Source organism: Myotis yumanensis, unplaced genomic scaffold (genome assembly GCF_028538775.1).
Source record: "Myotis yumanensis isolate MYYU_CA2020_CCGP unplaced genomic scaffold, mMyoYum1.0.hap1 SCAF_7, whole genome shotgun sequence".
NCBI classification, from domain to species: domain Eukaryota; kingdom Metazoa; phylum Chordata; class Mammalia; order Chiroptera; family Vespertilionidae; genus Myotis; species Myotis yumanensis.
Window position 1 is genome coordinate 74,404,240 of NW_027223758.1, and position 26,336 is coordinate 74,430,575.

General features: G+C 38.9%; 1 protein-coding gene across 3 annotated transcripts in view; it reads left to right on the plus strand.

The window, feature by feature from the left end:
• The window catches only part of GALNT1 (polypeptide N-acetylgalactosaminyltransferase 1), a 77,440-nt gene that overhangs the window by 12,960 nt on the left and 38,144 nt on the right, over positions 1–26,336 (plus strand). Inside the window, exon 2 of one of the 3 annotated variants that reach the window (XM_070420991.1) lies at positions 13,685–13,739. The exons of 1 other annotated variant lie outside the window; for it this stretch is intronic. The gene's annotated coding sequence lies outside the window, so the exon portion shown is untranslated. Of the gene's footprint in view, positions 1–13,684; positions 13,740–23,778; positions 23,797–26,336 lie in introns of those variants that run through there. One more of the 3 variants, XM_070420992.1, reaches the window with a different exon arrangement.

Consider the following 26,336-nt stretch of genomic DNA (forward strand, 5'->3'; position numbering starts at 1 on the left):
GCTGTCGATTACCGATCACTGCCTGTCCTTGTAGTACCCTGTGGTTCTCTCCCAGTCCTGGCCTCTCTTCTTCCCTGCTGTGTGGCAATCAGTGGTGGACCAGAGTAATCTAAGGTAATGATGGTAGTCCCATCCCCCTTGCTAAGAATTGATTTAGAAATAGGCATGTTACCATTTTAGACTGAGAAAATTTGCAGAAGCCTCTGGAAAAGACTTTTCCTTGTCCAAGGCCACCTCTCTTTGTGTAGACCAGTGGTTCCCAAACTTATTTGGCCTACCGTCCCCTTTCCAGAAAAAATATTACTTAGCACCCCCTGGAAATTAATTTTTTTTAAAATTTTAATAGCAATTAAACAGAAAGATATATGCCCCCAAATGCACCTGTGGCCATCACTGCCCCCCCTGGATCGCTGCAGCACCCACCAGGGGGCGGTAGCGCCCACTTTGGGAATCACTGGTGTAGACATTGTCATACATGAATGTGAGGCTCTGAGCTGCTGCAGTAATCTTGTTATCAAACCCACGGAGGAAACCAGCTCAGGAAGGTGACAGAGCTGAGAGAATCACCGAGGGATGGAGCTGGAGCTGTTAGGTTAAGCCAATCCTGAATTCCACCCCACTCCTGGACTAACAGTTATGTGAGTCAGTAAATTTCCGTATGTTTAAGCCATTTTGAGGTGTGATTTCTGTTCACTTTATGACATCCAGCTGATGGCATAAAACAGAATTGCAGTGGGAAGAGAGGTTTCTTCTGCTGGATGTTTAAAGTAAAATCACCAAAATAACATTAAATAGGCTAGTAGCCTAACCTGGAAGAATTAGAGTCAAAAGACCTGGGCTTAGGTCACCAGACCTAAATTTCCTATCGGTAATAACAGGGCTGCCCTGGATGAGCTGTAATGTACTTTTCATCTAAAATGTTTTCTAATTTTGGAACCCATGAAAACTATCTGGTAAACTTAATTAGGATTTAAGGAGATGGTTTTTAAAAACCAGTGAGCCATCTCAGCTTTTTACTATAATCTAGTAGCCCCAAAACACTTCATTTCTACAACTTGTCTCTAAGTAGCACTGGTAAAGTCCTTTTAATCCTCACTCGAGAATGGGTTTTCTATTGATTTTAAGAGAGAGTGGAAGGGAAGGAGGGAGAGGGAGGAGAGAAACATCGGTGTGAGAGAGAGACATCAATTGGTTGCCTCCTGCATGTGCTCTGACGGGCTGGAGATTGAACCTGCAACCTAGATACATGCCCTTAACTAGGAATTGAACCTGTGACCTTTTGGTGCATGGGCCAACGCTCTAACCACTGAGTCTGGTAAAGTCTTTTAACAGTGTTATTAAAACTTTTTTCTTTCTAAGGGCTTAAAACTAGTAGCACTTAAAAAAAATTGGTTTCATTAAGATTTTTCAGATTTTGTTCTTTGTCTCTCTGTTCCTTTAACTTTTTGTTGTGAACATTTTCAAATACATATAGAAGTAGAGAGAACTGTGTCATGAACTCCCACATACTCACCTTCTCACCTCAGTAACTGTCAACACTTGGCCGTCTTTAAACAAGTGGCTGTAAGTGCTTACATTCGGCTCTTCTCAGCAGGCTTTTTTCCAGCTAAACTTCAGAGCTAAAGCAGGTCTCCCTTGTTTTAAAGTTTCACTTTATTTAATGCTATCTTTTTTAACATCAAAAGAAGTTGCAACACTGAAAACAAGTCTTTATATTAGTAGGTGTGGTCAAACAATCCTCCTATATAATAAAGAGCTAATATGCAAATGGTCGTCATGCCCTCATGCCGTCACGCCATCACAGCTCAGACACTCAACACTGGGGAGAGAGGAATGGGGACCAGCCAGGCTGCAGCCCAGGAGAGGAACAAGCTGCCTGCCCCGCAGTCCCGGGCGCCTGCAGCTGAGGCCTGAGCGAAGCCGCCCGCCCACAGTCCCCTGCAGCTGTGGCCGGCCCGGGGGGAAGCTGGCCAGGGTCCTGGATGCCTGTGGCTGGCCATAGGGAGGGAAGCCTGGGTCCTGGGTGCTTGTGACTGCCTGGAGGAGGGAATCCTGGGTCCCGGGTGCGGGGTGAGGCAGAGGCAGTTTGGGGTGATCAGGCCAGCAGGGGAGCGGTTAGGGGCAATCAGACAGGCAGGCAGGCAGGCAGGCAAGCGGTTAGGAGCCAGCAGTCCCGGATTGCGAGAGGCAGTTGGACATCCCCCAAGGGGTCCCGGATTGGAGAGGGTGCAGGTCAGGCTGAGGGACCTCCCTCTTCCATGCATGAATTTTGTGCACCAGGCCTCTAGTTAGGAATATTTAGGCATTCATATTTGTACATGTCAAGGTGGATGAGTTATACTGTCCTAACATACATTCCCCAAATCTCAGTGGTTTAAAGCAACACAGCTTGTTGGCTCTGTTACTGGTTGGCTGTGGACTCTGCTCTGCCTCAGACCCAGCTGGGACCCACGCTGAGGGAGCCGTGACTGTCTTGAAGGTTGCCAGCACTGCCCCAGAGGGAAACAGAGCGGGGTAAATTGTGCAGTCTCTTAAAGCTTCTGTATGAAGTAAGGCATGCCATTTTGTTCACATGTCATTGGCCAGAGCAAATCACAAGGCTAACCCATTCTTCAGTGGGATGGAAAAGTGCAAATCTACCATGTGCCTGCAAAGAGAACCAGAAATACAGGGTGTCCCCCAAACATGTATACACACTGTAACAACTGATAGCTCAATTTTGAAAATGAAATATATTTTAATAAACATTGCCTTTATAATTATTCAAAATGGGTGTGTACATTTTTGGGGGGCACCGTATAGTTGGTGATAGCACTAATGACTCACACTATCATGACCAAATGGAAAATCTCATCTGCCTTTCACCTTTATGTGTAACAGCGAAGGCCTCAAGACTTGTTAACACTCTCATGGAACAAATGCAGGTGTTAAAATTAACCTCATTGTTTTTGTAGCTCTTGTTTATTTAAAAGCCACTTTTAGACCAGTTAATTAGAAAAAGTCCTCAGGAGAGGCAATTCCAGTTTCTAGATTGGATCCGGTTTTTTTCTGGAAGATACAGACTTTTCATTTCTCTGAGGTGAGGCAGTGTACCAGGGGAGGGCAGAATAATTTAGCTTCTTTATTTCCCATTAGAGGATGACCTTCCCCTCATCCTCTTTATTTATTTATCTATCTGTCTATTTATTTATTTTTTTAATGTTTTTCTTGATTTTAGAGAGAGAGAAAGGGAGAGTGAGAGAAAGAAACGTTGATGAGAGAGAAATATGGCAATGGGCAAGAGGCTTTCAAAAATAATTAGACAAGCTGATATTGAATGTCAATTATAATTGGAAAAAAAACCACCAAAAAATTAAGGCAAGCTGAATTCAGTGAATATAAAGGAAATACTGCATATTGAACAAAGGGTTTCTTCTAGGCAGGCAAGCTTGTTTCTGCATCAAAACAAAACCCAAAAAACCCATATCACCCAAAAAGATGCAGAAAAAGCATTGATTAAAATTCACTCTTTTAGGATACAGACTCACCCACACTAAGGAGAGAAATTTCATAACCTGACAAAGGACAGCTACAAGAAAACCTACAGCAAACATCATACTTGATAATGAAACGATAAAAATATTCCTTCAAAACTCAGCAAGAATATGCATATGTTCCTTGCTACCCCATCTCTGCAGCATTGCACTGGAGCTACTTATCAGTTAGTACACAGCAAGAAAAGTTATGAGACTGGATTGGCCGTAAGGAATGAGCAAAAAGAGTCAGTATTAACACTTTCATAGAAAATTCAAGTTCATACATACATTGTTAGGATTTATAATAGTTAGCAAGTTACTGACTATAAGATCAATACAGTAAAATCAGTTCTATTACTCTAACCTAGCAGCTCACAATAAAAACTGTAATAAAAATATTTCACAACAGTGTAAAAAAAAAAAAGAAAAGCTACCTAGGAATAAATATAAAAAGAGGTACCAAGATCTTTGTATAGAAAATTGTAAAGATGTATTGAAAGACACTAAAGACCTAAATAAATGGGCATATCATGGTTATAGGGAGAAAGACTATCTCTTGTAAATATGTCAATTAACCTGTCATTAATAAATTTATTGCTATTTTAGTAAAAACCCTGAAGGGTATAGTTATATTTGTTTGTTTTTGTGGAACTTGACAAGTTAATTCTAAAATATATTTGGAAAAGCAAAGGGCCAAGAATAGCCAAGATATTTCTGAAGATTTTAAGTTAATGTAAACTTTAATTGAATTAGTGTAGTATTAGGGCAAGGAGAGACTTACAGTTGGCAAAGGATTTTTTAGTCACTAACATACACACACGGCTTGTGTGCGAGGCAGTCAGCGAATGTCTCTCTCCCTCCTTCTCCCTTTCTGTCCCTTTCCTTCCTCTTCTTCCCTCTTCCTCTCCCCTCCCCTCACTAAAAACAAAAACCCACAAATAAACGTGTCCTTGGGTGAGGATTAAAAAATAATAATAAAATAAAAATGAGAACTTTTTTTAATGTAGCCACAATATATTAATCTTGATAAAACTAATTCCTTAATATCATCTAATACCCAGTCTATAGTCAGATTTCCCCAATAGTCCCAAAAGTGTCATTTGACTTGGTTTGTAGATTTAAAACTCAAACAAATCTACACATTACATTTGGTTTCTATGAAAAAAATCTTATGAAGAAATAAAGCAATAACTAGATTTTGTTATTTCTCTCCCTTTTCCTCCTTTCCAGTTTTTAAAAATACCTCTCCCTCCCTGAAGATTATGGTTCTTTATAATAAGACAATAAATTTTGCTATATCAGATAAAGGTTTCATCTCCTTTAAGACTGCTTTGCTGGATTCTTTTTTTATTTTAGTAATCAAGCAGTTAACATTTATAGGGCAGTACTACAGTTACAGCACAGCGGAAAGACAGTTACAGTTAAAATTAACTATCCCCTCAGTACTGTTAGGACTTTTCATTAAAGCTGTAAAGTTATTTTATATTCATTAAAAAGTGTATGCTCTTTGTTAATATTAAATGTATCATATTTTATAATTATTCCTCTTGAATTTATGGTTATAAACAGGAAGCTGTAACACAGTATGTGTGTTGGAAAATTTTGCTCATGACTTGATTTTTAAATTTTCTAAAGCTAAAATGGAAAAATGCCATTTGCAAAAAAAATTATCTTTTAGTTATAGTTCTATTGGTAATAAAGACAAATGTGCAACTGTTTAGTCTATGTAAGGAGGAAAGGAGGGATAACCCAGGTGTTTAGAGGTTTTAGCAGATTACAATTTCGAGAATCAGGTAGAATTTTAAAAAATAATGGAGAAGAAATGTTTTGAGTTATTGATGTGAATTAAATAGTATTATTTTAGGGACTTTAAAAACAATTTTCTTGTTAATTTTCTATTATTAACATCCTCATCACAGTGGTGTTTTGGGTTCTGAGATCAGTAAATAAATCCTATAATCTGCCCCCAAAGAGCAAAAAAAGTTCCAAGAAAAAGGCACTTGGGATGGTACATTTAGTGTGGATCTTAACTAGTAGCAGTGCAGAAGCAATCTGAGACTAGGGCAGCCGTGGGCAAACTATGGCCCTCGGGCCAGATCCTGCCGTTTGAAATGAATAAAACTAAAAAAAAGAAAAGACCGTACCCTTTTAGGTAATGATGTTTACTTTGAATTTATGTTAGTTCACACAAACACTCCATCCATGCTTTTGTTCCGGCCCTCCGGTCCAGTTTAAGAACCCATTGTGGCCCTCAAGTCAAAAAGTTTGCCCACCCCTGTACTAGGGAAAGACTGAATTGAGGGAGTAGAGCCTAGAAGAGCCATTCACAGAAATAAAAGGTAACAGACCAGAAAGTTGAATCAAATCAGCAGGAGAGAATGCAGAACAACCACTAAAGTGGTAAGCTAAGAAAATAAGTTAAATGTCATTAGGATGAAACCAAGTAAGAAAGAAACCAAATTAGGAAATAAAAAACCACAAAACAAAAATGGATGTACCAAATTGCTGACTAGTTAAGAAGAAAAGAAAGAATATATGTGTTTTGCAGTGTGGTACCTGTGATAAATCTATTCAGTAGAATTCATGATTAACTGGAGCACAATCTTTCTGTAATATACTAATAAATGGATAAGGATTTGTTTTTTTCACAGGGTAATTAAATATTTCAGATTATTACCATAGGCCAAAATCTACCCCATCCCAAATTTCTATTTTTATTTGGTCTGTCAAGCAAAATTTAAAACTTTTTAGATTTCAGAATACCGCTTCAGTTAATATCCAAGTAACATCACATAATGTTTCAAGTGAAATAATTCTCAAAAGAACCTTCAAGCTTGCAATTGTAAAAGACAAGTAACCTTCCTCTTAGGTACTTACTGTCCTTTGATATTTTTTCTTCTCTCCTCCCAGATGATTCAGTTGTGGAGGAGAAAAAGTATGGCACTGAACTGGGGGAATGCAAGGAGAAGGGAAAATGGGGGAAAGGGAATGACAACAGAGTTTCCATTTAGTCTGCAGATTGTTTTTGGTCTTTTCATCCCTAGGCCAGAGCCAGGAGACTGTGGTGTCTTGCAGTCTTGCTTGTTATCCCAACTGGCAGCAGCAATGCTGGAGGCGATAGTATAGTGACGGCTCTCTCCCGGTGCGGTTGGCCAATTTGTAGTGTGGGGGTGAAAAATAAGTTTCCCTTCCATCTTTCTAAGTTCTTCTGGCTGGACTAATAGTCAAATTAACATGAGTTAGGTTAACAAGAGAAAATGTCCAAGTTAGTTACATACATATATGTATGTGGAGGTTCCATAAGCACATGAGACTGGAGGACAGATTGGGCAATTGAGGTCTGGAACTGGGAGTTAAAAAGGAAAGTAGGGAATGCATGGGTAAACGAGAAAGCGAACACATGTGGTAAACAAATTCTTACTGGGCCACCTGAAACAATAGGACACAGAGGGGAGTCCTACAAACAGGCTTTGCCCTACTTCTCCCCTCTGGCACCGTTAGGGTGATGCTGCCATCTTTAAGCAGGCTTTTCTATCTGAATTCCTGAAGGCAGGTAAGGGGGGAGGTCAAAGGTTCTTTCTGAGTCTTGTGTTTTAATGAGCAGCTTAAAATCAATATTCCGAAAAGCATATTTTAGGGTGGCAAACTATGGTCCCTCACTAATGGTTACCCACCTCATGAAGTATATGTGTTGCCTTTTTGACTTTATCTGTTGGCTAACAGTTGTCTATGGGTAACATTTTAGAATTTGTTTGAAATCAGAGATGTAACAGATATTTTTTAATAAAGTTAAACATATGTATCTTTTACAGGTCACCCAGTAAGAGAGAAAGAGAACTCTTCTTTGTTCCCTGGGAATTATATTATCTCGGGTTTGGGAAGAACCGGGAGGTGTTTTTTTAAAATATCCAATCAACTTCCCAATCTTTCCGGGCTTCTGATGGGTCCATCCCCTAACCAATGATCCCTTCTCGGGTTAGACTGACAGGCCTCTGTGGTCAAGCACCTCCCTGTGCCAATTTGGCTTCTGTTGTGCATGTGCTTATCTCCCTCTGCTCCCCTCTCCCCCCACAGAAGGGCGGGGAAGGGAGGGGTGTTAATCCTGGGTGGGGCACTGCTGTGATCCCCTGAGTGTGTGTGAAGCTGTAGCTTCCTGGTGTAGCCAGCAGGCTTGTGCTCCCTAGTTGATTATGCTTAATAATATCTGATCCCTTTTGTTTCCTCCCTTTACTGATATCTAGCTACCTAGGGCAGTGATGGCGAACCTTTTGAGCTGAGCGTGTCAGCATTTTGAAAAACCTTAACTTAACTCTGGTGCCGTGTCACATATAGAAATTTTTTAATATTTGCAACCATAGTAAAACAAAGACTTATATTTTTGATATTTATTTTATATATTTAAATGCCATTTAACAAAGAAAAATCATCCAAAAAAATGAGTTCGTGTGTCACCTCTGACACACGTGTCATAGGTTCGCCATCACTGACCTAGGGTAACACTGACACTTGTGTTTTGGCCAATTTGATGAGGTCAGATTCATTTCCCTGAATACTACTGAGGTTGAGCATATATTTATATGTTCATTAGTTATTTGTGCTTTGCCTATTCATATCTTTTGGCCATTTTTACTTATGTGTTGTTCATTTTGATTTGGAGAAGTTTTTAATACATTCTGATTTTTTGGTTGATTATTTTTATTGTGGATATTTTCCTAGAATCTTTGGCTCTCTATGATGTCTTGGGTTGTATAAAAACTTTTTAATTTTCAGTTAAACTAGAAATTACTCATTTTTTTATGGTTTTTGCATTTTGAGTATTTAAGAAATTCTTCCCTACCCAAGTACATGAAGATATTTGCCTATATATTATTTTAAAATTTTAAATTGGTGTTTTGTATGGTGTGAATTAGGAATTTTATTTTATTCTTACATATGGATAAACATTTATTAAATAGTCTATCCTTTTCACATTAATTTGTTGTGCCATCTCTGACATATTGTTATCGGAGAATTGAGTGGACTGCCATTCTCCATTGCTAGTGGGAGTGGGGTTCTTGGGCTACTGAAGGAATAAGGATTTCCGGAGGACCCCATGGGAGGATGAGATGTGGCAGAAAGCTTTATTGCGTGGAATTATATCCCTCCGTTTCCAAAGTCCCCATTTCCCTTAAAACAGTCCTGGAAAGGGTGCAGCCTGGGGTTCAGCAGAGTTAATAGCAAAACCAGTGTCCAAGGTTTCCATTCCATGGTGGAGCGGGGTCCAGCAGAGCATCAGGCTAATTTTAGTCCATCAGTCCATTGTGTGTGGGGTCCATGTGGCCGTGAGCCACGTTGGGCGAATGCGGGAGTGTGACAGCCCCACTCCCTGCAGCAAGAGTCCCAAGAGAGCAAAAGGGCCAAGAGAGGGATCTCCCTTCATTCAGGAGTTTATGTATCTCAGAGTTCACACCCTTGCGGTGGCCACGCCTAGTCTGGCCAGTGGCCTGCTTCTAGGTGTGATGTCACCTAGATTCCCTGGGCATGTATATAGTCTTTTTTTGTCCAGTCCCTTTCCCTAGGATCTATGAGAAAAGACCTGGAGAGTGTTAAACTGCAACTTTCTGGCAAAGCTGTACAAATGGCATGCCTTTATTATCCAGCCTTCCCTTTGCCCTTTTTCTGTTAATTAATAACTGGGTTAATTACAGTGGTATCTATATATCCAGTCTGTATATTCATGTGGGTCTGATTCTGGACTCTCAGTTTCATTGGTCTTTTAATCTATCTTTGCCATTTTTTATCACACTGACTTAATTATATAGTTTGATTTATGGTAGACACTGCTCTTTCACCTTGTTCAAAATTTTGGTTTTTTTTTCTCTTTGCTCTTCCATGTGATTTTTAGGATCTGCTTTAAGTTCAATACAACGTTAAGTTTTAAACTTTAAGTTCAATTAAAAAATACGTTGAGATTTTGATTGGAACTGTATTAAGGTAGATCAATATTGAGAGAATTTACTTCTTTCTGTAGTAAACCTTCCATATGTGAACACGCCCTCTCTTCATTTTTTTTTTTTTTTAGGTCTTTCTAAACAAATTTCTAGTTACTATTGGCAAAAGAATTCCATTGGATTTTGTATGTTAATCTTGTATCCAGCAACCTTGCTAAACATTCGCATTAGTTCTGATTGTCTTTATTTTATTGGATTTTCGATCCTCCCCTCCCCCCTTGGTTCTTAAGTGTGTTTCTTTTTCTTGTTTTACTGTTCTGCATAGGACTTCTTGACAGGAAGAAATGATAGAAGGCAGCTTTTCCCTTTTTTCTAACTTTATAGGAATACTTCTATTACCAAAATGAACAAGGTTCCACTCACCCAATGAACAGCAAAGCCAAACACTGAACATTGAGGTTTGCAATGAAATAATTTAAAGCTGTTTTATTTGCAGATCGCCAAGCAAGTAGACAGAAAGTTATCTTAAAACCCAAACTTCCTGATGGCTTTTAATTAATTGTTTTTTTAAAGGCAAAGCTTGAGGGCTCTGGGGAACAGGCCAATATGTGGAAGCGTTGGTTGTGCAGTTTTTAATTGGAGGGCTTTGGAATGGGGCCATTTTTGGTAAGATATAATAAGGGGCTTCAGCACCAGATCTTCCTGCACCAGGAATCCTTCACTTCTGAACGGGTTCTGGTGTTCAAGTTTCAGTCATGTTCTGGTCCTTTGTATCCATGACTGGGATTAGGGGTTATGTGTCGGGGGGAAGCTAGACTTTGGTTCCGGGGGCAGCTGGAGGTCAGCATTCTCTCTTCTGCACATGCTTTCTTACCTGCATGAGGAGGTTTTGGTCTGTTGGCTGTGAAAGGCAACTCAGTATTTTGTTAGAAACAGGATAGGACAATTTTGAACTGGTTCTGTGGTTATGCTTCACCAGTATGTATTTTGTTTACTGTAGGCTTAGGGTCCCTATCCTTTATCAGGTTAACAAAGTTCATTCCTGTTTCTAATTTGCAAGGAATTCTTTGTTTTTGTTTTAATTATCATGAATGGGCCCTGGGTTGTCCTATTTCAATAAAATTTAAGTCTCTTGCAACTATGTAGTTCTACTTACCTGCCACCTCTATCCTTTGCTCTAATTTCATGTGTATCACATCTTTATATTAATAAGTTTTAATTACTTATGTTTTGAGATTTAGTCCTACCATTTCATTTTGAGCTTTCTATATTTGTGGGGTTTTCTGATTTTAAATTTGTTTTTTATTGTTCTTCCTTCTTTTTTCAACTTTGATTTTTTTTAAGTTCACATTGTCTTTGCTTAATTAGTTAACTTTTAATATTTGATCTTAAAAAGTCTAAAGTAAATTAAATATTTCTAACCTATACCTAAACACAGCAACCTTAAAATGCTTTAATTTCAATCACCATTATTCCTTCTTACATGGCATTGTTTTCTGGTGTTTTTATTCATTTAACAAATAATTTTTAACTCTTCTACCATGTGTCTGTCAGGTACTATTCCAGGAGCTGTAGAAATAGCATTGAACAAAATAAAGTCTCTGCACTCATGAAGCTTACAAGATAATTCACAAACTGATTCATATGTTATGGTACAAATTAGTGTTTGGTGTTAGAATGGAAAGGAAAACATTAGGAAACTAGAAAGAATAATGTTGGGATGGAGATATTGTTTTATATATGAGTGTCTGCTATCTTCAGACATTCCATAAAGTTTTTAGGATTCAAGTATGAAAAACATAATTCTCATTCTGGAGGAGCTTATAGTCTAACCAGAGAGTTCCAGGAAGAAGATACAGATATGGGAGCCATTAGTGCATGGCGGGTGAAGCTTTACAACTGACGAATTTCCATGGAGGGTGTGTAGAGTGTCAGGTCAGAGTGGAATGAGCCGGTGAAGAAGACAGAAGCATGGTTAGAAAAGTTGAGGGACAAGAAGTGACGCCGGGAGCCAGGAAAAGAAGAGATTATATTTTATTTATAGCCTTCCTATTCCAAAAGTAATCGAGGAGACTGAGATTTCAAGTAGAATGAGTCTGAAAAGGAGATTGGTTTTGGTAGTTAGGACATTACAGGGACTGATCAACAAACGGTTCTGTTGAAGTGAAGCCAGACTACACTGGGTTGTGGAGTTGAGAAGTTAGAGAGAGAATAAAGACTACTTGTTCAGAAGATGGTGAAGGAAAGAAGAGAGAGAGAGTTTGAGAAGAAGAGAACTCCATTAGAACTCAGGGCTGAAGTTGGTGTTTTGACAAAAATACAGAACAAAAACCTTGGAGATTTTGAGGATTTCATGGCCAGAAAAGAGCGTGGGCCCCTGGCCTGGAGGAAGTTCCTGCGTGGTCGTTTACTTGCCAGAAACTGCTCCCCAGGATCCCTGGGGGTTTCCATTGTTGATAGTGGCAATATATTTCCTAGTGTCTGAGTTGGTGGTTGAACTGAATACTGAAACCACAGTATTCTCTTGTAATTATTTCAACATATTCAAGAGATAAAAGTACAAACATGGGTAAACTCCCCCTGACGGTTGCTCTTCAGACTCCTTAGCGTGATAGTCAAGATTTGCCCTGTTCTGAACTCACCCCCTCAACCATATCTGCCGTGTTTGTCTGTTTGTGGTCCCCTAGACACTCCATGCATTTTCCTGCCTCCCTATTTATTTTAGCTCACATTGTTTTGTCCACTTGCAATATCCTTTTGTCTTTTCATAACTGAAATCAATTCCCCAATCATTCTCCCTACCACTTTCACTCCTCTGTGCAGTATAGCCTCTCATCACTTGGAACCTGTCGCAAAGATACGAAAGTATTTTGTAAATAGTGAAGTGCCACACAAACTTGCCTTGTTATCTCTCCCCCTCAACGGCAAGCTTGTTGAGGACAGGGACTGAGTCTTTCTTTAACATGTTTTTAAAATTGATTTGAGAAAGAGAGAGGGAGAGGGAGAAAAGAAGAAACACCGATTGGCTGCCTAATGCATGCTCCCTACCAGGGATCAAACCCGCAACCCCAGCATGTGCCCTGATCGGGATTGAACCAGTGACCTCTTGGTACATGGGATGACACTCAGCCAACTGAGCCACACCAGCCAGGGCAGGACTGAGTTTTTTTTCACATTTATCTACATCAGATTTTACTTGGCATAGTGCTTACATATGCTTGATATTTATTAAAGTTTGAATAAATTTGGATATGTGATTGTGATAGATTAATGCTGTGTCTAAGATGGGCATGTTATATACCAAGTTCTAGTTTGTAGCTATTAAATTTTTATTGAAATTCTGCCTCTAAGTAATCTCCTGTAAAAGTAGACTCCTTAATTTGGGTTCTCCACTGATTCACATCTTACTTTTTTCCTTCACAGAATAGCTGTCTGTCTAAATAAGTAATTGTAGGTTACAGAGTGGTGTCTTAGGATGTTTTTGACTATGGTTAAACAATGCAGGCTTTATCATCGCATCTAACAAGAGGTCCAGACATAGAGATTTCAGGGTTTGTCTGCTCAGTGACTCCATGTCATCAGGTTCCCATGTGCTTTCCATAGTTCACTTTGCCATCCTTATTGTATTTGTACAATGCCATGTACAAATAGTTTAGGCACAAATAGTTGTTTCCCTCATGACCTCAGATGGCTGCAGCACCTCGGTGTATCCAATGCTAGCAATTCCCAAAGGCGGAAACGAATAGGTTTTCCTCCAGCATCTCTGACGGAGCGTAACTGTTTCTGAAAGCTTCCCACCAGACTTCCCCTCAGGTGCCATGGGTTGAAATTTGGTCACTTCACTGGCAAGAAGATTGATCACTTGAATTCAGTTGGGGGTCTCATGCCTTGAAAAACATAGGGTCTGAGGGTGAGATAAGGCATAAACAATATCTGCCACAGGTGCTGTTTATGTGTCTTTGGCTTGCCCATCTGGAAAGTTAATATCCTCATAGATTTGTAAGAGGAGGCAAGTATTTCCACTGAGCTTGGTGTTGGTTCCAGTAATAATACTTTATCCATTGACTCACTCATTCATGGACTGGACATTAACTGAATGAATGCATTGTGTGCTAGGCATCATGCTCAGCATTGGGAGGTACGGCTGGTATAGTCCAATGGAATAGGGTGGCTGAGGTAAGGGGGGAGGGTAGAGTTATTCTTTAATAAACTGATTATAGGAAATTTATTTTTTAACAGGAGATGTGGGACATATGGATTTGGGATATGAATTCATTTGAAAAACCACTTTGGGGTAAGTTGAGAGCTGAGAGTGAATGACTTCAGGATTCCACTTCTTTTTACATTAGGGTTTGTTCTTTTAGCTCCAAAGGTTTCAAACTTTTGTTGATTGTACTTTATGCTGCACATACACACAAGAAAATGGGTTGTACTAAAATTCCAGTTTAGTAATTTGAGAAGTTGAACCACCAAGCATAGCTCAGTACTAATTAATTAGTGCATTCACTTTTCAGTAGGGAGGTTAATTTGAAGACTAAATGAAGACCAGGTTTAGAAATGAAAAGATATTGATTATATAGGGTTTAACCTGCTTGATCTTACCCAGTAATCCTGCCATGCGGACTGGTAATCACTCATAGAACCAGTGTTGAAGATAGAGGGTTAAAGTTTGTCTTAGAGTGTCCCTTTTCAATAATCCAAGTGGCTGTTTGAATTCTCATTGCATCCGTACAAATAGAAAAGGTTCCCAATTTTTGTTTTATCTAAGAAAGTGCTCTAAAATACTATTTCACATTTATTGACTGTGTACTATGATATCTGAGTGTGTTGTGCATTACTTCATTTGATTTTGTGTAATGGGACTATAAGGTGGTTATGGTTTTTTCATTTAGAAGCACAAAGAGGCCCACATTTATAGAATCATAATACATGTTGGAATTGAAACCAAGTTTTAATATGCTGATTGTGTAGTGGGTTCCCAAGATCACCCTCACAATCAATGATTCGCTAGGGGACTCACAGGATTCAGCATATATCATAATGATGGCTAAGATTCATTACAGTGAGAAGATACAAAGCAATATTAAGTGCGGGGGCGGGGATTGAGGGGTGAAGTCTGGGGGAACCAGGCACAGGCTTCTAAGAGCCCTCTCTCTTCTGTGGAGTCGCTCAGGTTTGCTTCATTCCTCCAGCAATGAGCTGTGACAGCAGTTAAGTGCTGTCAACTAGGGAAACTCCTTAGACTCTTTGCCAATGTTTTATTGGGGCTCGTGATGGAGGCACCCTCTGCCTAGCATGTACCAAAACTTCAGGCTCCCAGAGGGAAAGCAGGTGTTTTGCATAAACCACTGTTTGTACAAATAGTTTAGGCACAGTAGGGCACGCTTGTCCTTTAAGGTGAGTTTTGTGTCAGTGTAGGGAACTGTTTATCATTCAAGTTTCCAGACACCAGCCAAGGACCAACCTACAACCAAGTCTTTCTGAGGATAGCAGTCTCAGGCCTACTCTGTTAACTTTTATCCTGTACACCGATTCATTCATTTAAGGAGATTGTAATTATGATCATTGTAATTATGATCATTTAGCTTCTGAAAAATGAGAGAAGCAAGTAATGGCCAACCAAATTCTTTAATGGTGTTTGTTTTGTGGATCCCATGATTTGCTGGAAGGACTCACACAACTCAACATCATGTACTCAGGTTCAGGTTTAATACAGCAAAGGCTACAGTACAGGAACAGCAGGAAAAAGATGTATGGGTGAATGCTCCAGAGATCTGGCACAGACTTCCAAGTCTTTCTGCTATAAGAGTTACATGGACACAATTTCCTCTGTAGCTGTGAATGATCGAGACATATAAGATGTCTCTGGCAAGGGAAGCACATGAGTATGACAGTCCAGAGTTCTTACAGGAAGCTGGTCACACAGGCACATTTCTGCCATCTGGCCAGCCTGTTAACTGAAACTTAGAACCCAGAAGAGATACCAGGCACACATCATAAATCTTGATGATTACTTTGTACATTGCTAACATCCTGGTACATACTGACCCACTGCCTCTAACATCCTTAACCAGTGACTGAACTTTTTAGGAGTTCAGTTCTCAGTCTGGCCAGGGTTCGTTGCTATGGCTCTAGGCATTCCCCCAGGATTAGCAAGGACTGAGTAAAACAGAAATGCTGTGTTAACTCCTTCCTCACAGCATCCTACCTGAGATAAGGCTGCATTTGCTGAATGTAGTATTTGTGCTGATACAGTCTTTAGACTATGATATTCTAAATTTTAAGAAAAGAATTGACAGTAGAAATATTTGACAAATTTCACTTCTCTGAGAAGTTTGTAGAATATTTTCTTTTAGGGATTTATATAATGGTGACTTTTGGATATCTCATTTTTGTCCACAACTATTTATATTATATTCAGGTATGTTAAGGAACAAAACAGAAATAATGAAGTTAAAATGGTTAAATCAAGATATTAGAATTAACCTTTACTTCATGAAGGCCTTTTTTGTGAGGGACTTTTAAACAGAATGGGATTTCTTTTTTACAGAATTTGCAGATATACAGATATAGCAGTTTTGCAAAAAGAAAGTAACCCATAGTTTAAAAATTGCCTGATTCCAGCATTTGAAACCAATCTCTACTACTTTATTTATTGCTATTTGAAACCTGCTTTATATTATGCAAAAAAGAAAGACAAAGTATATGGAGAAAGTTCCATGCCTGAAAAAGAGAAGTTCTAAGTTAATAAAGTTAAGTAGGTTCCCTTATTGCAGAAATTCACAGAACCTTCAGTGCCATAATATACAGTATGAATCTCCCAGGGCAAAGAGAGCACGTAGCATTCCCCTATTTATTTGACCATAGACTTTCTTTAGCAAGGACTCTTAGGTTTGAGTCCTGCAATAACAGTATTCTTTAGAAGAACAAGGGAATCCATAAATGGTTTTAGGTAGAGGAAAGACAGAAAACAATTACAGAAAAAATTTACTTTAAAGAAAATCTTGTTGCAGAAGGTTTAGTGTCTTATATTGCCTTCTGAGAAAACCTGTTTAGAAACTTCCCTGTCTGGATGTCTTTTCCCTGCCAAGTTAGCTGAATTGATGTTTCTCTTATAATGTGAATGGCATGTCTCTTAGACTGGTGATTAGCAGTGTGATAAGAGCTTCTGTGGTGTGGATCATTGCCTTTATGCTTGTACCATACACAGTACCCGACACGGTATGAAGAACATAGTTGGCCAAGACTCAGTAAATATCTAGAGAGCATGTAATGAATTGTGACTCTAAAAGACTGAAACTGTTTTTAAGAAACAAAATATAGTAGACATAAAAGTTATTTTGAAAATCATGTCATTTTGTAAAATTTTTGGAACTTAGCTATTAGACTTGAGTTTAATTCCTCCTTCAATGCCAACTTCTTTTTTATGGTCTTTGTGATTTATTAAATGTACTTTCTCAAAACAGTAGAATTGTTCCACCCTAGTCATGTAAACAGTTTTAACTACTAGGTTTCTTTTGCAGTGGATGGAATTTTAAGTAATTGAGTGGTCAGCGTAGCTAAGGAAGGCCAATGAGTCAAGAGTAGCCAAGGCATTCCTCAAGAAGTAGTGAAAGGTGACAAGGCTTGCTTTACCATATATCAATAATTATTTTAGGCACTGTAGCAGGATACAAAATTAACACCCAGAAATCTATGGCCTTTTTATACACCAGTAATGGACTCACAGAAAGAGAAATGAAAAAAACAATCCCATTTACCATTGCACCAAAAAAATTAAGATACCTAGGAATAAACTTAACCAAGGACGTAAAAGACCTGTACTCGGAAAATTACAGGACATTGAAAAAAGAGATAGAGGAAGACCTAAACAAAAGGAAGAACATACCATGTTCATGGATTGGTAGAATCAACATCATTAAAATGTCCATACTACCTAAAGCAATCTATAGATTCAGTGCAGTACCTATTACAATACCAATGACATATTTCAAAGATCTAGAACAAACTCTCCAAAAATTCATCTGGAATAAAAAAAGACCCCGAATAGCCACAGCTATCCTGAGAAAGGAGAACAAAGTTGGAAGGATCACAATACCAGACATCAAACTATATTACCAAGCCACAGTTCTCAAAACTGCCTGGAACTGGCACAAGAACAGACATATAGACCAATGGAACAGAATAGAGGACCCAGAAATTGACCCAAGCCATTATACTCAATTAATATTTGACAAAGGAGGCAAGAGCATACAATGGAGTCAAAACAGCCTCTTTAATAAATGGTGCTGGGAAATCTGGTCAGATACATGCAAAAAAATGAAACTAGATCACCAACTTACACCATACACAAAAACAAACTCAAAATGGCTAAAGGACTTGAATGTAAGATGGGGAAACCATAAAAATCCTACAAGACTCCATAGGCTGCAAAATTGCAGACATCTTTACAGACATAGATCCTACGGCCAGAGAGACTAAGGAGAAAATAAACAAATGGGATTACATCAAAATAAAAAGCTTCTGCACAGCAAAAGAAACCATCAACAAAACAACAAGAAAGCCCACTGCATGGGAGAACATATTTGCCAATGTTATCTCTAATAAGGGTTTAATCGTCAACATTTACAGGGAACTCATACAACTCAACAAAAGGAAAATGAACAATCCAATCAAAAAATGGGCAAAGGACCTAAATAGAATCTTTTCAAAAGAGGACACTCAGAAAGCCAAGAGACACATGAAAACATGCTCAAAGTCACTAATCATCTGAGAGATGCAAATCAAAACGACAGTGAGGTACCACCTCACACCTGTCAGAATGGTTATCATCAACAAATCAACAAATGACAAGTGCTGGAGAGGATGTGGAGAAAAAGGAACCCTCCTTCACTGCTGGTGGGAATGCAGACTGGTGCAGCCATTGTGGAAAACAGTATGGCATTTCCTCAAAAATTTAAAAATGGAACTGCTATTTGACCCAGTAATACCATTTCTAAGAATATATCCCAAGAAAACAGAAACACCAATCAGAAAGGATATATGCACCCCTATGTTCATAGCAGCACAATTTACAACAGCCACGATTTGCAAACAGCCTAAATGCCCATCAACAGATGAGTGGATTAGAAAACTATGATACATCTACACAATGGAATACTATGCTGCTATAAAAAAGAAGGAATTCTTACCATTTACAGCAGCGTGGATGGAACTGGAGAGCATTATGCTAAGTGAAATAAGCCAGGAAGTGAAAGAAAAACACCACATGATCTCACTCATTTATGGATAATAAAGAACATTATAACCTGATGAGCAAAAAGATAGATACAGAGTCAGAGAAGCATTGAACAGACTGTCAAACTACAGTGGGAAGGCTGGGGAGTGTTGGGAGCGGGGGTTGGGGGGAAGGTAAGAGATCAACCGAAGGACTTGTATGCATGCATATAAGCATAACCAATGGATACAAGACACTGGTTGGGGGGGGGGGGGTGAGGTCATGTGCCGGGGGGTAGGGGAGGCCTGGGGAAGGTCAATGGGGGGGAGAAAAAAAAGAGATAATATGTACTACTGTCTGTAATACTTTAAACAATAAAATAAAATTTTAAAGAAGAATTCTTTTAAAGCTGTAATAAGACATCAATGTGGTGTAGGGATAGACAGACCAATGAAACAGAAAGTAGAACCCTAGAAACCAGGTTTGTAACAAAATTGGCATTGCACACCATTAGGGAAAGGATGAATTTTCCATAAATGGTACTCGACAGTTGGTTATCCACATGGAAGAAAATGACATTGAATCTCTACTGAAACCTAAAGCGTAAAACTTTAAAATGGTCTCTACATAGAGAAGAATTTTAGACTTAGAAAATGTGAACCATAAAAGACAGTTCTTATTAAGAAGATAAGCTATAGCCTGACCAGTGTGGCTCAGTGGTTGAGCATCGACCTATGAACCAGGAGGTCACAGTTCAATTCCCGGTCAGGGCATGTGCCCCGGTAGTGGGCTTGATCCCCAGTGGGGCGTGTGCAGGAGGCAGCCGATGGATGATTCTCTCTCATCATTGATATTTCTGTCTCTCTCCCTCTCCTTTCCTCTCTCTGAAACCAATAAAAACATATTTTGAAAAATTAAGAAGAAGAAAAACTAATTAGACTTCAGTAGGCAGAGGAAATGGGATGGCCAAGAAGGTCAGAGATGGTGGGGAAATGCAAATTAAAAGTATAAGATACCAACTTCACACCCATCAGATTGTAAAAAAAATAAAAGTTTGACATCAGTAAGTGTTGCCAAGGATATAATACATCCAGAGCTTTCATTTTGCATTGTTTTGCTTCAGCCATCTGGGTAAACAAATTGATCATATTTAAAATATGCATATCCTGCCCTAACTGGTTTGGCTCAGTGGATAGAGCATCGGACTGAGGATTGAAGGGTCCCAGGTTCGATTCCGGTCAAGGGCATGTACCTTGGATGCGGGCACATCCCCAGTGGGGGGTGTGCAGGAGGCAGCTGATCGATGTTTGTCTCTCATTGATGTTTCTAACTCTCTATCTTTCTCCCTTCCTCTCTGTAAAAAATCAATAAAATATATTTAAAAAAATATATGCATATCCTGTGACCCAATACCCCTAGGGGTATTCTCTAGATCAGGGCTCATAGTTAAAGGTTTTTAACAATTTTTAAATGGTTAAAAAAATTAAAATAATTTTGTAATTTGTGATATGAAAATTATATGACATTCATATTTCAGTGTTCCTAAATAAAGTTTTATTGAAATACTGTTGCATTTACTTGTTTACATATCATTTATGCTGCTTTTGTGGTACCAGATTAGGATGGTTGTGACAGAGATGTCCCACAGAACCTAAAATATTTACTATTTGACCTTTTGCAGAAGAAATTTGCTGGCCCCTGCCCTAAATAAATATGTTTGCATGTGTGTACCAGGAAATATGTTCAGGAATGTTCATAGCGGTACTGCTTGTAATAACAGAAACCTAAAAAGAACCAAATGTCCATTAAAAGTAGAATGGATAAACTGGGGTATGCTAAGCCAATGAAAATGAAGTAACTACAACTGTGTGCAACATATGGATGGATCTTGGGAACACAGTGTTAGAAAAAAAGTCTCAGATTTTTTTTCTATTTATAAGCAGTTCAGAAATAAATGTAAACAAGGCATTGTTAAGAGATACTGTGAGGTAAAACTATCAGGAAAAAGTAGAGTGATAAGTTCTGAATAAAGGTTGGCAGTGAGGAGCTGGGGAAGAGATGGTATTGGAGATGGAACTAAAGGTTATGTTCTTTATTCTTCAGCCAGCTGGTGGATCTGTGTTGTGTTGTGTTGTGATCCTTTGTTTCTATGATGAGTTTTTTACATACTTAGGATTGATATGTTTTTGTGATTTGGGGCACTAAAAGGATGAACCAGGACCTGCTTGGTTTTACCTATATTAGTAAGTTCCACTTCCCCACCCCCGCCATCCCAGATGTTCTGGCTATGTCAGGAATCCAATGGAAACTCTCATAAGCAGAAAAGGGGATTAAAGGAAGGACTCCTGGGTATTCACAAAAGCCAAGGAAGAGTCCAGACCCTCTGCCTCTTGATCTGTATGCCTCTGCTTGTCCTGCTCCTCTTGGACTGCAGAGTGTTCAGGAATGTTCATAGCAGTACTGCTTGTAATAACAGAAACCCGAAGAAAAGTGTGTATACATTTTTTGGGACACCCTCTATACTCTTGGGCTTTCTCTGTGTGCTGGGCAGTGTTGGCAGTCCTAGATGCACAGGCTCCTAGCTCTGTGACTCAAGAAGCCAGGGATGAGGTTCTGTGGTTGGCCTGGCTGGGTCATTTGTTTTGTGGTCAGGGGGTTGAGTCTGTTACCAGAAGAACCCTTCGGGGAGGACACGGAGAGCAAAGGTCAGAATCGTGAGGGGCAGGGAGCCACCTCAGTTTGTATCCATTTATGTCTATTCTTTAAGTGTTAAACAATATGTGGCATTTTGACATAGACTGTGAATATCAGTGCTAATTTGAAGCGACCATTAAGATATTTGATGTTGCCTAAGACATGATTCTCAGTGGCAGGGGTGGAAAGAGGGGTTAGAAATGTCTGTTGAGCATATTACTTTAATTAAAAAAAAAAAAAAAACCACATCAAAATACAGCATCACCATGAAAATCTCTTATGCTAACCCTTTATAGTCACACCCATCCCTTTTCTTTCTGATAAAGGCTTTTAAGACACAAAAATGAGACAAAATAGATATTACAGACTTACTTTAAAACATAATATTTCTACTATCTGTTCTGAATGACTGAACGGACACTTAACCCATTGGTAGTAGTAGTGTTTATTAGGGTTTATAGGTGGTTTTCTGTGTTTCCTAAATTCTTTGTATTGAACATGTATTACTTTTATAACTAGGAAAAAATATAAACTTTTAAAGGTATTGCTAAAAATTAAGTCAGTTTTATTACCTTAGAAAGTGACATTCCACTTAAGATACCAAACATTGAATGCTCTACATTGAAACATTCAAGCCCATAAATTTTGTAGGAGTCTATACCATTAGTATCCAAAATGATAAGCCTGTTCCCCCAACCTCTAAACTTGGGGTGACACCTGAGAAATAGAGTTAGAGAAGATCCATGTTTATATGGAATGTGGACATCATCTTGTGCAGGGGTTTGGGATTGGTTTTTACTAAGTCTTTGTTATTAACGCAGGTAGAATATGAATATGCTAATACTTGAAGATTTTTTTTTTTTTTTTTGCTAGTGAATAAGCCGCCTCAGTACTAAATTTTAATAATCACTTGACTCAAAGACAGTGGCAGAAATGTTGGCCTAAATACTTTATAGGAAGTGGAGAATACAGGTGTGCCCCCAAAATGTATATGCACTTTGAATGATTATAAAGTCAGTGTTTATTTACAGTTCATTTTCAAAATTTAAAAGAAACTACAGAAATGAATAATTTTCATTATCAATGCCTGTTTTCAAACTGATGATTGTTCTGCTAACTCGAAGCAATAGAATAGCAAACATCAAGAATCATTTCGTTTGGTATTTGTGTGCCCTCAGTTAGTTGACTGTTGCTGGTTTTGTACCGTAAACTTTATCTTTTATGTAACCCCACGAAAAGTCTAGTGGCACTTTAGGATTAATTTTCTTTGTTCAAAACTTAGTTTGGCTTCACCCATTATTTCAAATCAGTTAAACTTGAACTGAAAATGAAGTGACTTTTCAGCTGTTAAAGTGTGTGTACATTTTTTGGGGACACCCTACATACTATTGAAACCTAGGGGATTGTTGCCATTCTGACCTTAGCCAGCCAGTAGGTAATTGGCCAAAAATAGCTGCTCCTTTGTTTGAACATGATTGGCTTCAGTTATTGTCTATGCACAGATTTACTTTTGTTGGTATGAGGTGGGATCTAAATTTATGTTTTACCATATGGAAAGCCGTTTGTCCCTGTGCCAGTTTTCTACTCTGCTTTGTTGTAGCACCTTTTCAGTATTCCACACACATATGGGCTTTTTTTGAGTACCACATGGTTTTAGATACTTCTGCTTTATAATAAATCCAGTCCCCCAAAGCTTCATTTGTGTTTCATTTGAATTATATTAATTTATAATGTTACATGTTAATTTTACCTCAATAAAAAAAGAATTATACTAAATTTATAGATTAATTATTGAAGAGGCTGGGTTTTTTTCCCTGAACATGGTATATCTCTTCATTAGTCAAATGTTTTATATCCTTTGATAAGAGCGTCATAATTTTCTTCATGTCTTGCACATAGTTTAAATTTGTTCCCAAATACCTTAATAGTTTTTATAGTTATTTGGAATGTGATCTGTTTTTTATAGTCTCATTAGTTATGACCATACAGGAGCATGGTTAATGTTATGTTCATCTTGTGTTCAGCAACATTAATGAAATCATAAATTAGCTCTAATGGTTTAGCTATTGATTCTTTTAAAATTTTTGTATAGAAATCATGCTATCTGCTGAGATAATTTTGTCTCTTTACTTTCTAATTCTTACTTTTTTTTTCTTATTGCTTAGACCTCCAGTACAATGTCAGATTGAACTGAGAGTGCTTAAGTCATCATATTTATGTTACAGAAATTCCATCATTAAATGTTTACTATAGTTTAAAGAATTTCCTTTCTAGTCCTAGTTTGCTCTTGAAATTCTCTGTTGATAAACTCAATGGCTTTAAACAATAAATATTTATTTTCTCATATTTTTTGGATCAGGAATCAGGAACAGCTTAGCAGAGTGGTATTGACTCGGGATCTTTCAGGATGTTGCAGTCAAGATGTTGGCCAAAGCTGCAGGTACCTGAAGGCTTGCCTGGGCCTGCTTCCAAAGTGTTCATTTCCATGCCTGGCAAGATAGTGCTGATTGTTGGCAGGCTTCAGTTTCTCACTACGTGGACCTCACAGTAGGGTTCCTTGCGTGTCCTTCTGACAAGGCGCTGGCTTTCCCCAGAGCGTGTGATCTGCGGGAGAGCTAGGAGAATGTTTCATGACAAGCCTTCAAATCACACACCATTACTTCCACCATAGATTGTTGGGTAGAAGTAAGTTACTAAGTCCAGCCCACACAGTAGGAGGGAAATAATGCTCCACGAAAGTTCTTTTGTGTGTGGATTTTTTTTAGCCTCTTTGCCCCCACAAAGTTGCATCAGAGTAGAGGTTTCAGTGTGTATATCTTTGCCTTAGACCCCTCCTTTGAGCCCCAAACTTTTGTATCCAGCAGCTGTGGTTAACATCTCTCCTTGAAGGTATCAAAGGCACCTCATATTCAACAAGTCCAAAATCAAACTTAGGTTTCTTCCCATCTTGATTCTCTTCCTGCCCCAAAATTGGTCTTCATTTACTAGCTCATTTCTGTGATCGGCACCACTCTGTATCTAGTTGTACAAGCCAGGATTTCTTTACCCTCAGTAATCATCCTTAATCCCACTTAGTTTGTCCCTTAATATCTTACATCTGTCCACTTTTATCCAGCTCCACCTCCATCTCAAACAGTTTCCTCTTGTTTTCGATCCACTGACCTTTCAGTGTTGGGCTCCACTTGCTATCGATAGAGCCTTTGCTACCCACTGTCTGAAATGCTTATTTTCCCCTTAAATCATGTCTTCCTTAGGGAATCCTTTTTGACAAAGTCAGGTCGATTACGTATGTTTATAATACTGTATACATCCCTTCAAAGCATTTTCACAATTGAAACATCTATGTGACCGTTTGACTAATGCCTGCTTTTCTATAGCCAACTGTAAACTTTACCAAGGGCAGGGGGGTGTGTATTTTGTTCACTTTTCTATTCCTTGCATTTGAAACATTCCCTACATTTATAGAGTTTGTGTTTATTGAGTGAACTAATAAGTGAATGAGTAAGTTCTGTTTGAGAAACGGAACAAATGAAGTATATAATTAGTATATAAATAAAATATCCTAGGCTCTCCTTACTGTGTTAGAGGATAACTATAATCTTTTTGAGTCTTTTAGTTCTCCTGGAAGAGAGTCCAGCTATAAATTAAATAAATAGATCTACTGAAGGGTCTCCTATCTCAGACCTCTGCCTGGTCAGTAGATACAAAGTTAGTGACCCTAGGTCTAGGTGCCTGAGAGTGCTGGGTTTTGTTTTGTTTTGTTAAAGAATAGTTTATTGATTTTTAGAGAGAGAGGAAGGGAAAAGAGAGAAACATTCATGTAACATCAATCTGCTGCTACCTGCATGCCCCCTACTGGGGATCGAGCCTGTAACCAGGGCATATGCCTTCACCGGGAATTGAATCAGCAACCTCTCGGTGCACTTAGATGATGCCCAACTAACTGAGTCACACTGGCCAGGGCTGTTTTTTTCTTTCCTTTTTTTAAAAAAATATATTTATTTTATTGATTTCAGAGAGGAAGGGAGAGGGGGGGAGAGAGAGAGAGAGAAACATCAATGATTAGAGAGAGTCATTGATTGGCTGCCTCCTGCTCGCCCCCACTGGGGATCGAACCCGCAACCCGGGCCCGTGCCCTTGGCTGGAATCAAACCCAGCACACTTCAGTCCGCAGGCCTATGCTCTATCCACTGAGCCAAACCAGCTAAGCCTGTTTTTTCTTAATTTTTTATTTTTCAATTACAGTTGACATACAATATTATATTCGTTTCCGTTGTACAACCCAGTGATTAGACATTTATATAATTTATGAAGTCATCTCCCTGATAAATCTAGTACACATGTGACACCATACATAGTTCAGGTAAATACATCTGTGCTGCCCGCCATGGAGCATGCTACATAAAGTTGCCCTTGTAAGGGGCTGGAGCATTAACCTCAGCCTGGGCCTTCCGAGCATATGCTCATGTGGCTTTCATGTGGGTCATATTTGCTAAGTGTGTGTTTCCTCCATCTACCTCCTCTGAATGCACACCTCATCTGAATGCACTTGGCCAGTCTCCTAATCAGCAGTGACACAGGCCTTCGAGCCTGGTATCAGCTGCTCAGTGGGTGACTATACCTCTCTGAGGAACCCCAGGCTGCTCCAGAGCTCCCCAAGGTGAACTCCTTATGTACCAGAAATCTTTCTAGTCAAACTATCCCAAATGACTTTCCAAATTTGGTGACAGTTCCTCAAGTCATTTTTGTCATATTTTAACAGATGGGGGTGTGGAGTTTGGGTGGGAAATAGAAACTAAAGATCAGGGAAGTCTGTAAAATTACTGTCAGAGCCAACACTAGGCCTCAGATTTTATGATACTCTTCTTTTTCAATATTATTTCCATGAATCTGTTTCTGAATGGCTGGTGACTGTAGCATTTTTGGGATGGGACTCAGTGGCACAGAGGGACAATAATTAGCTCAATAAACTGCTGTAGT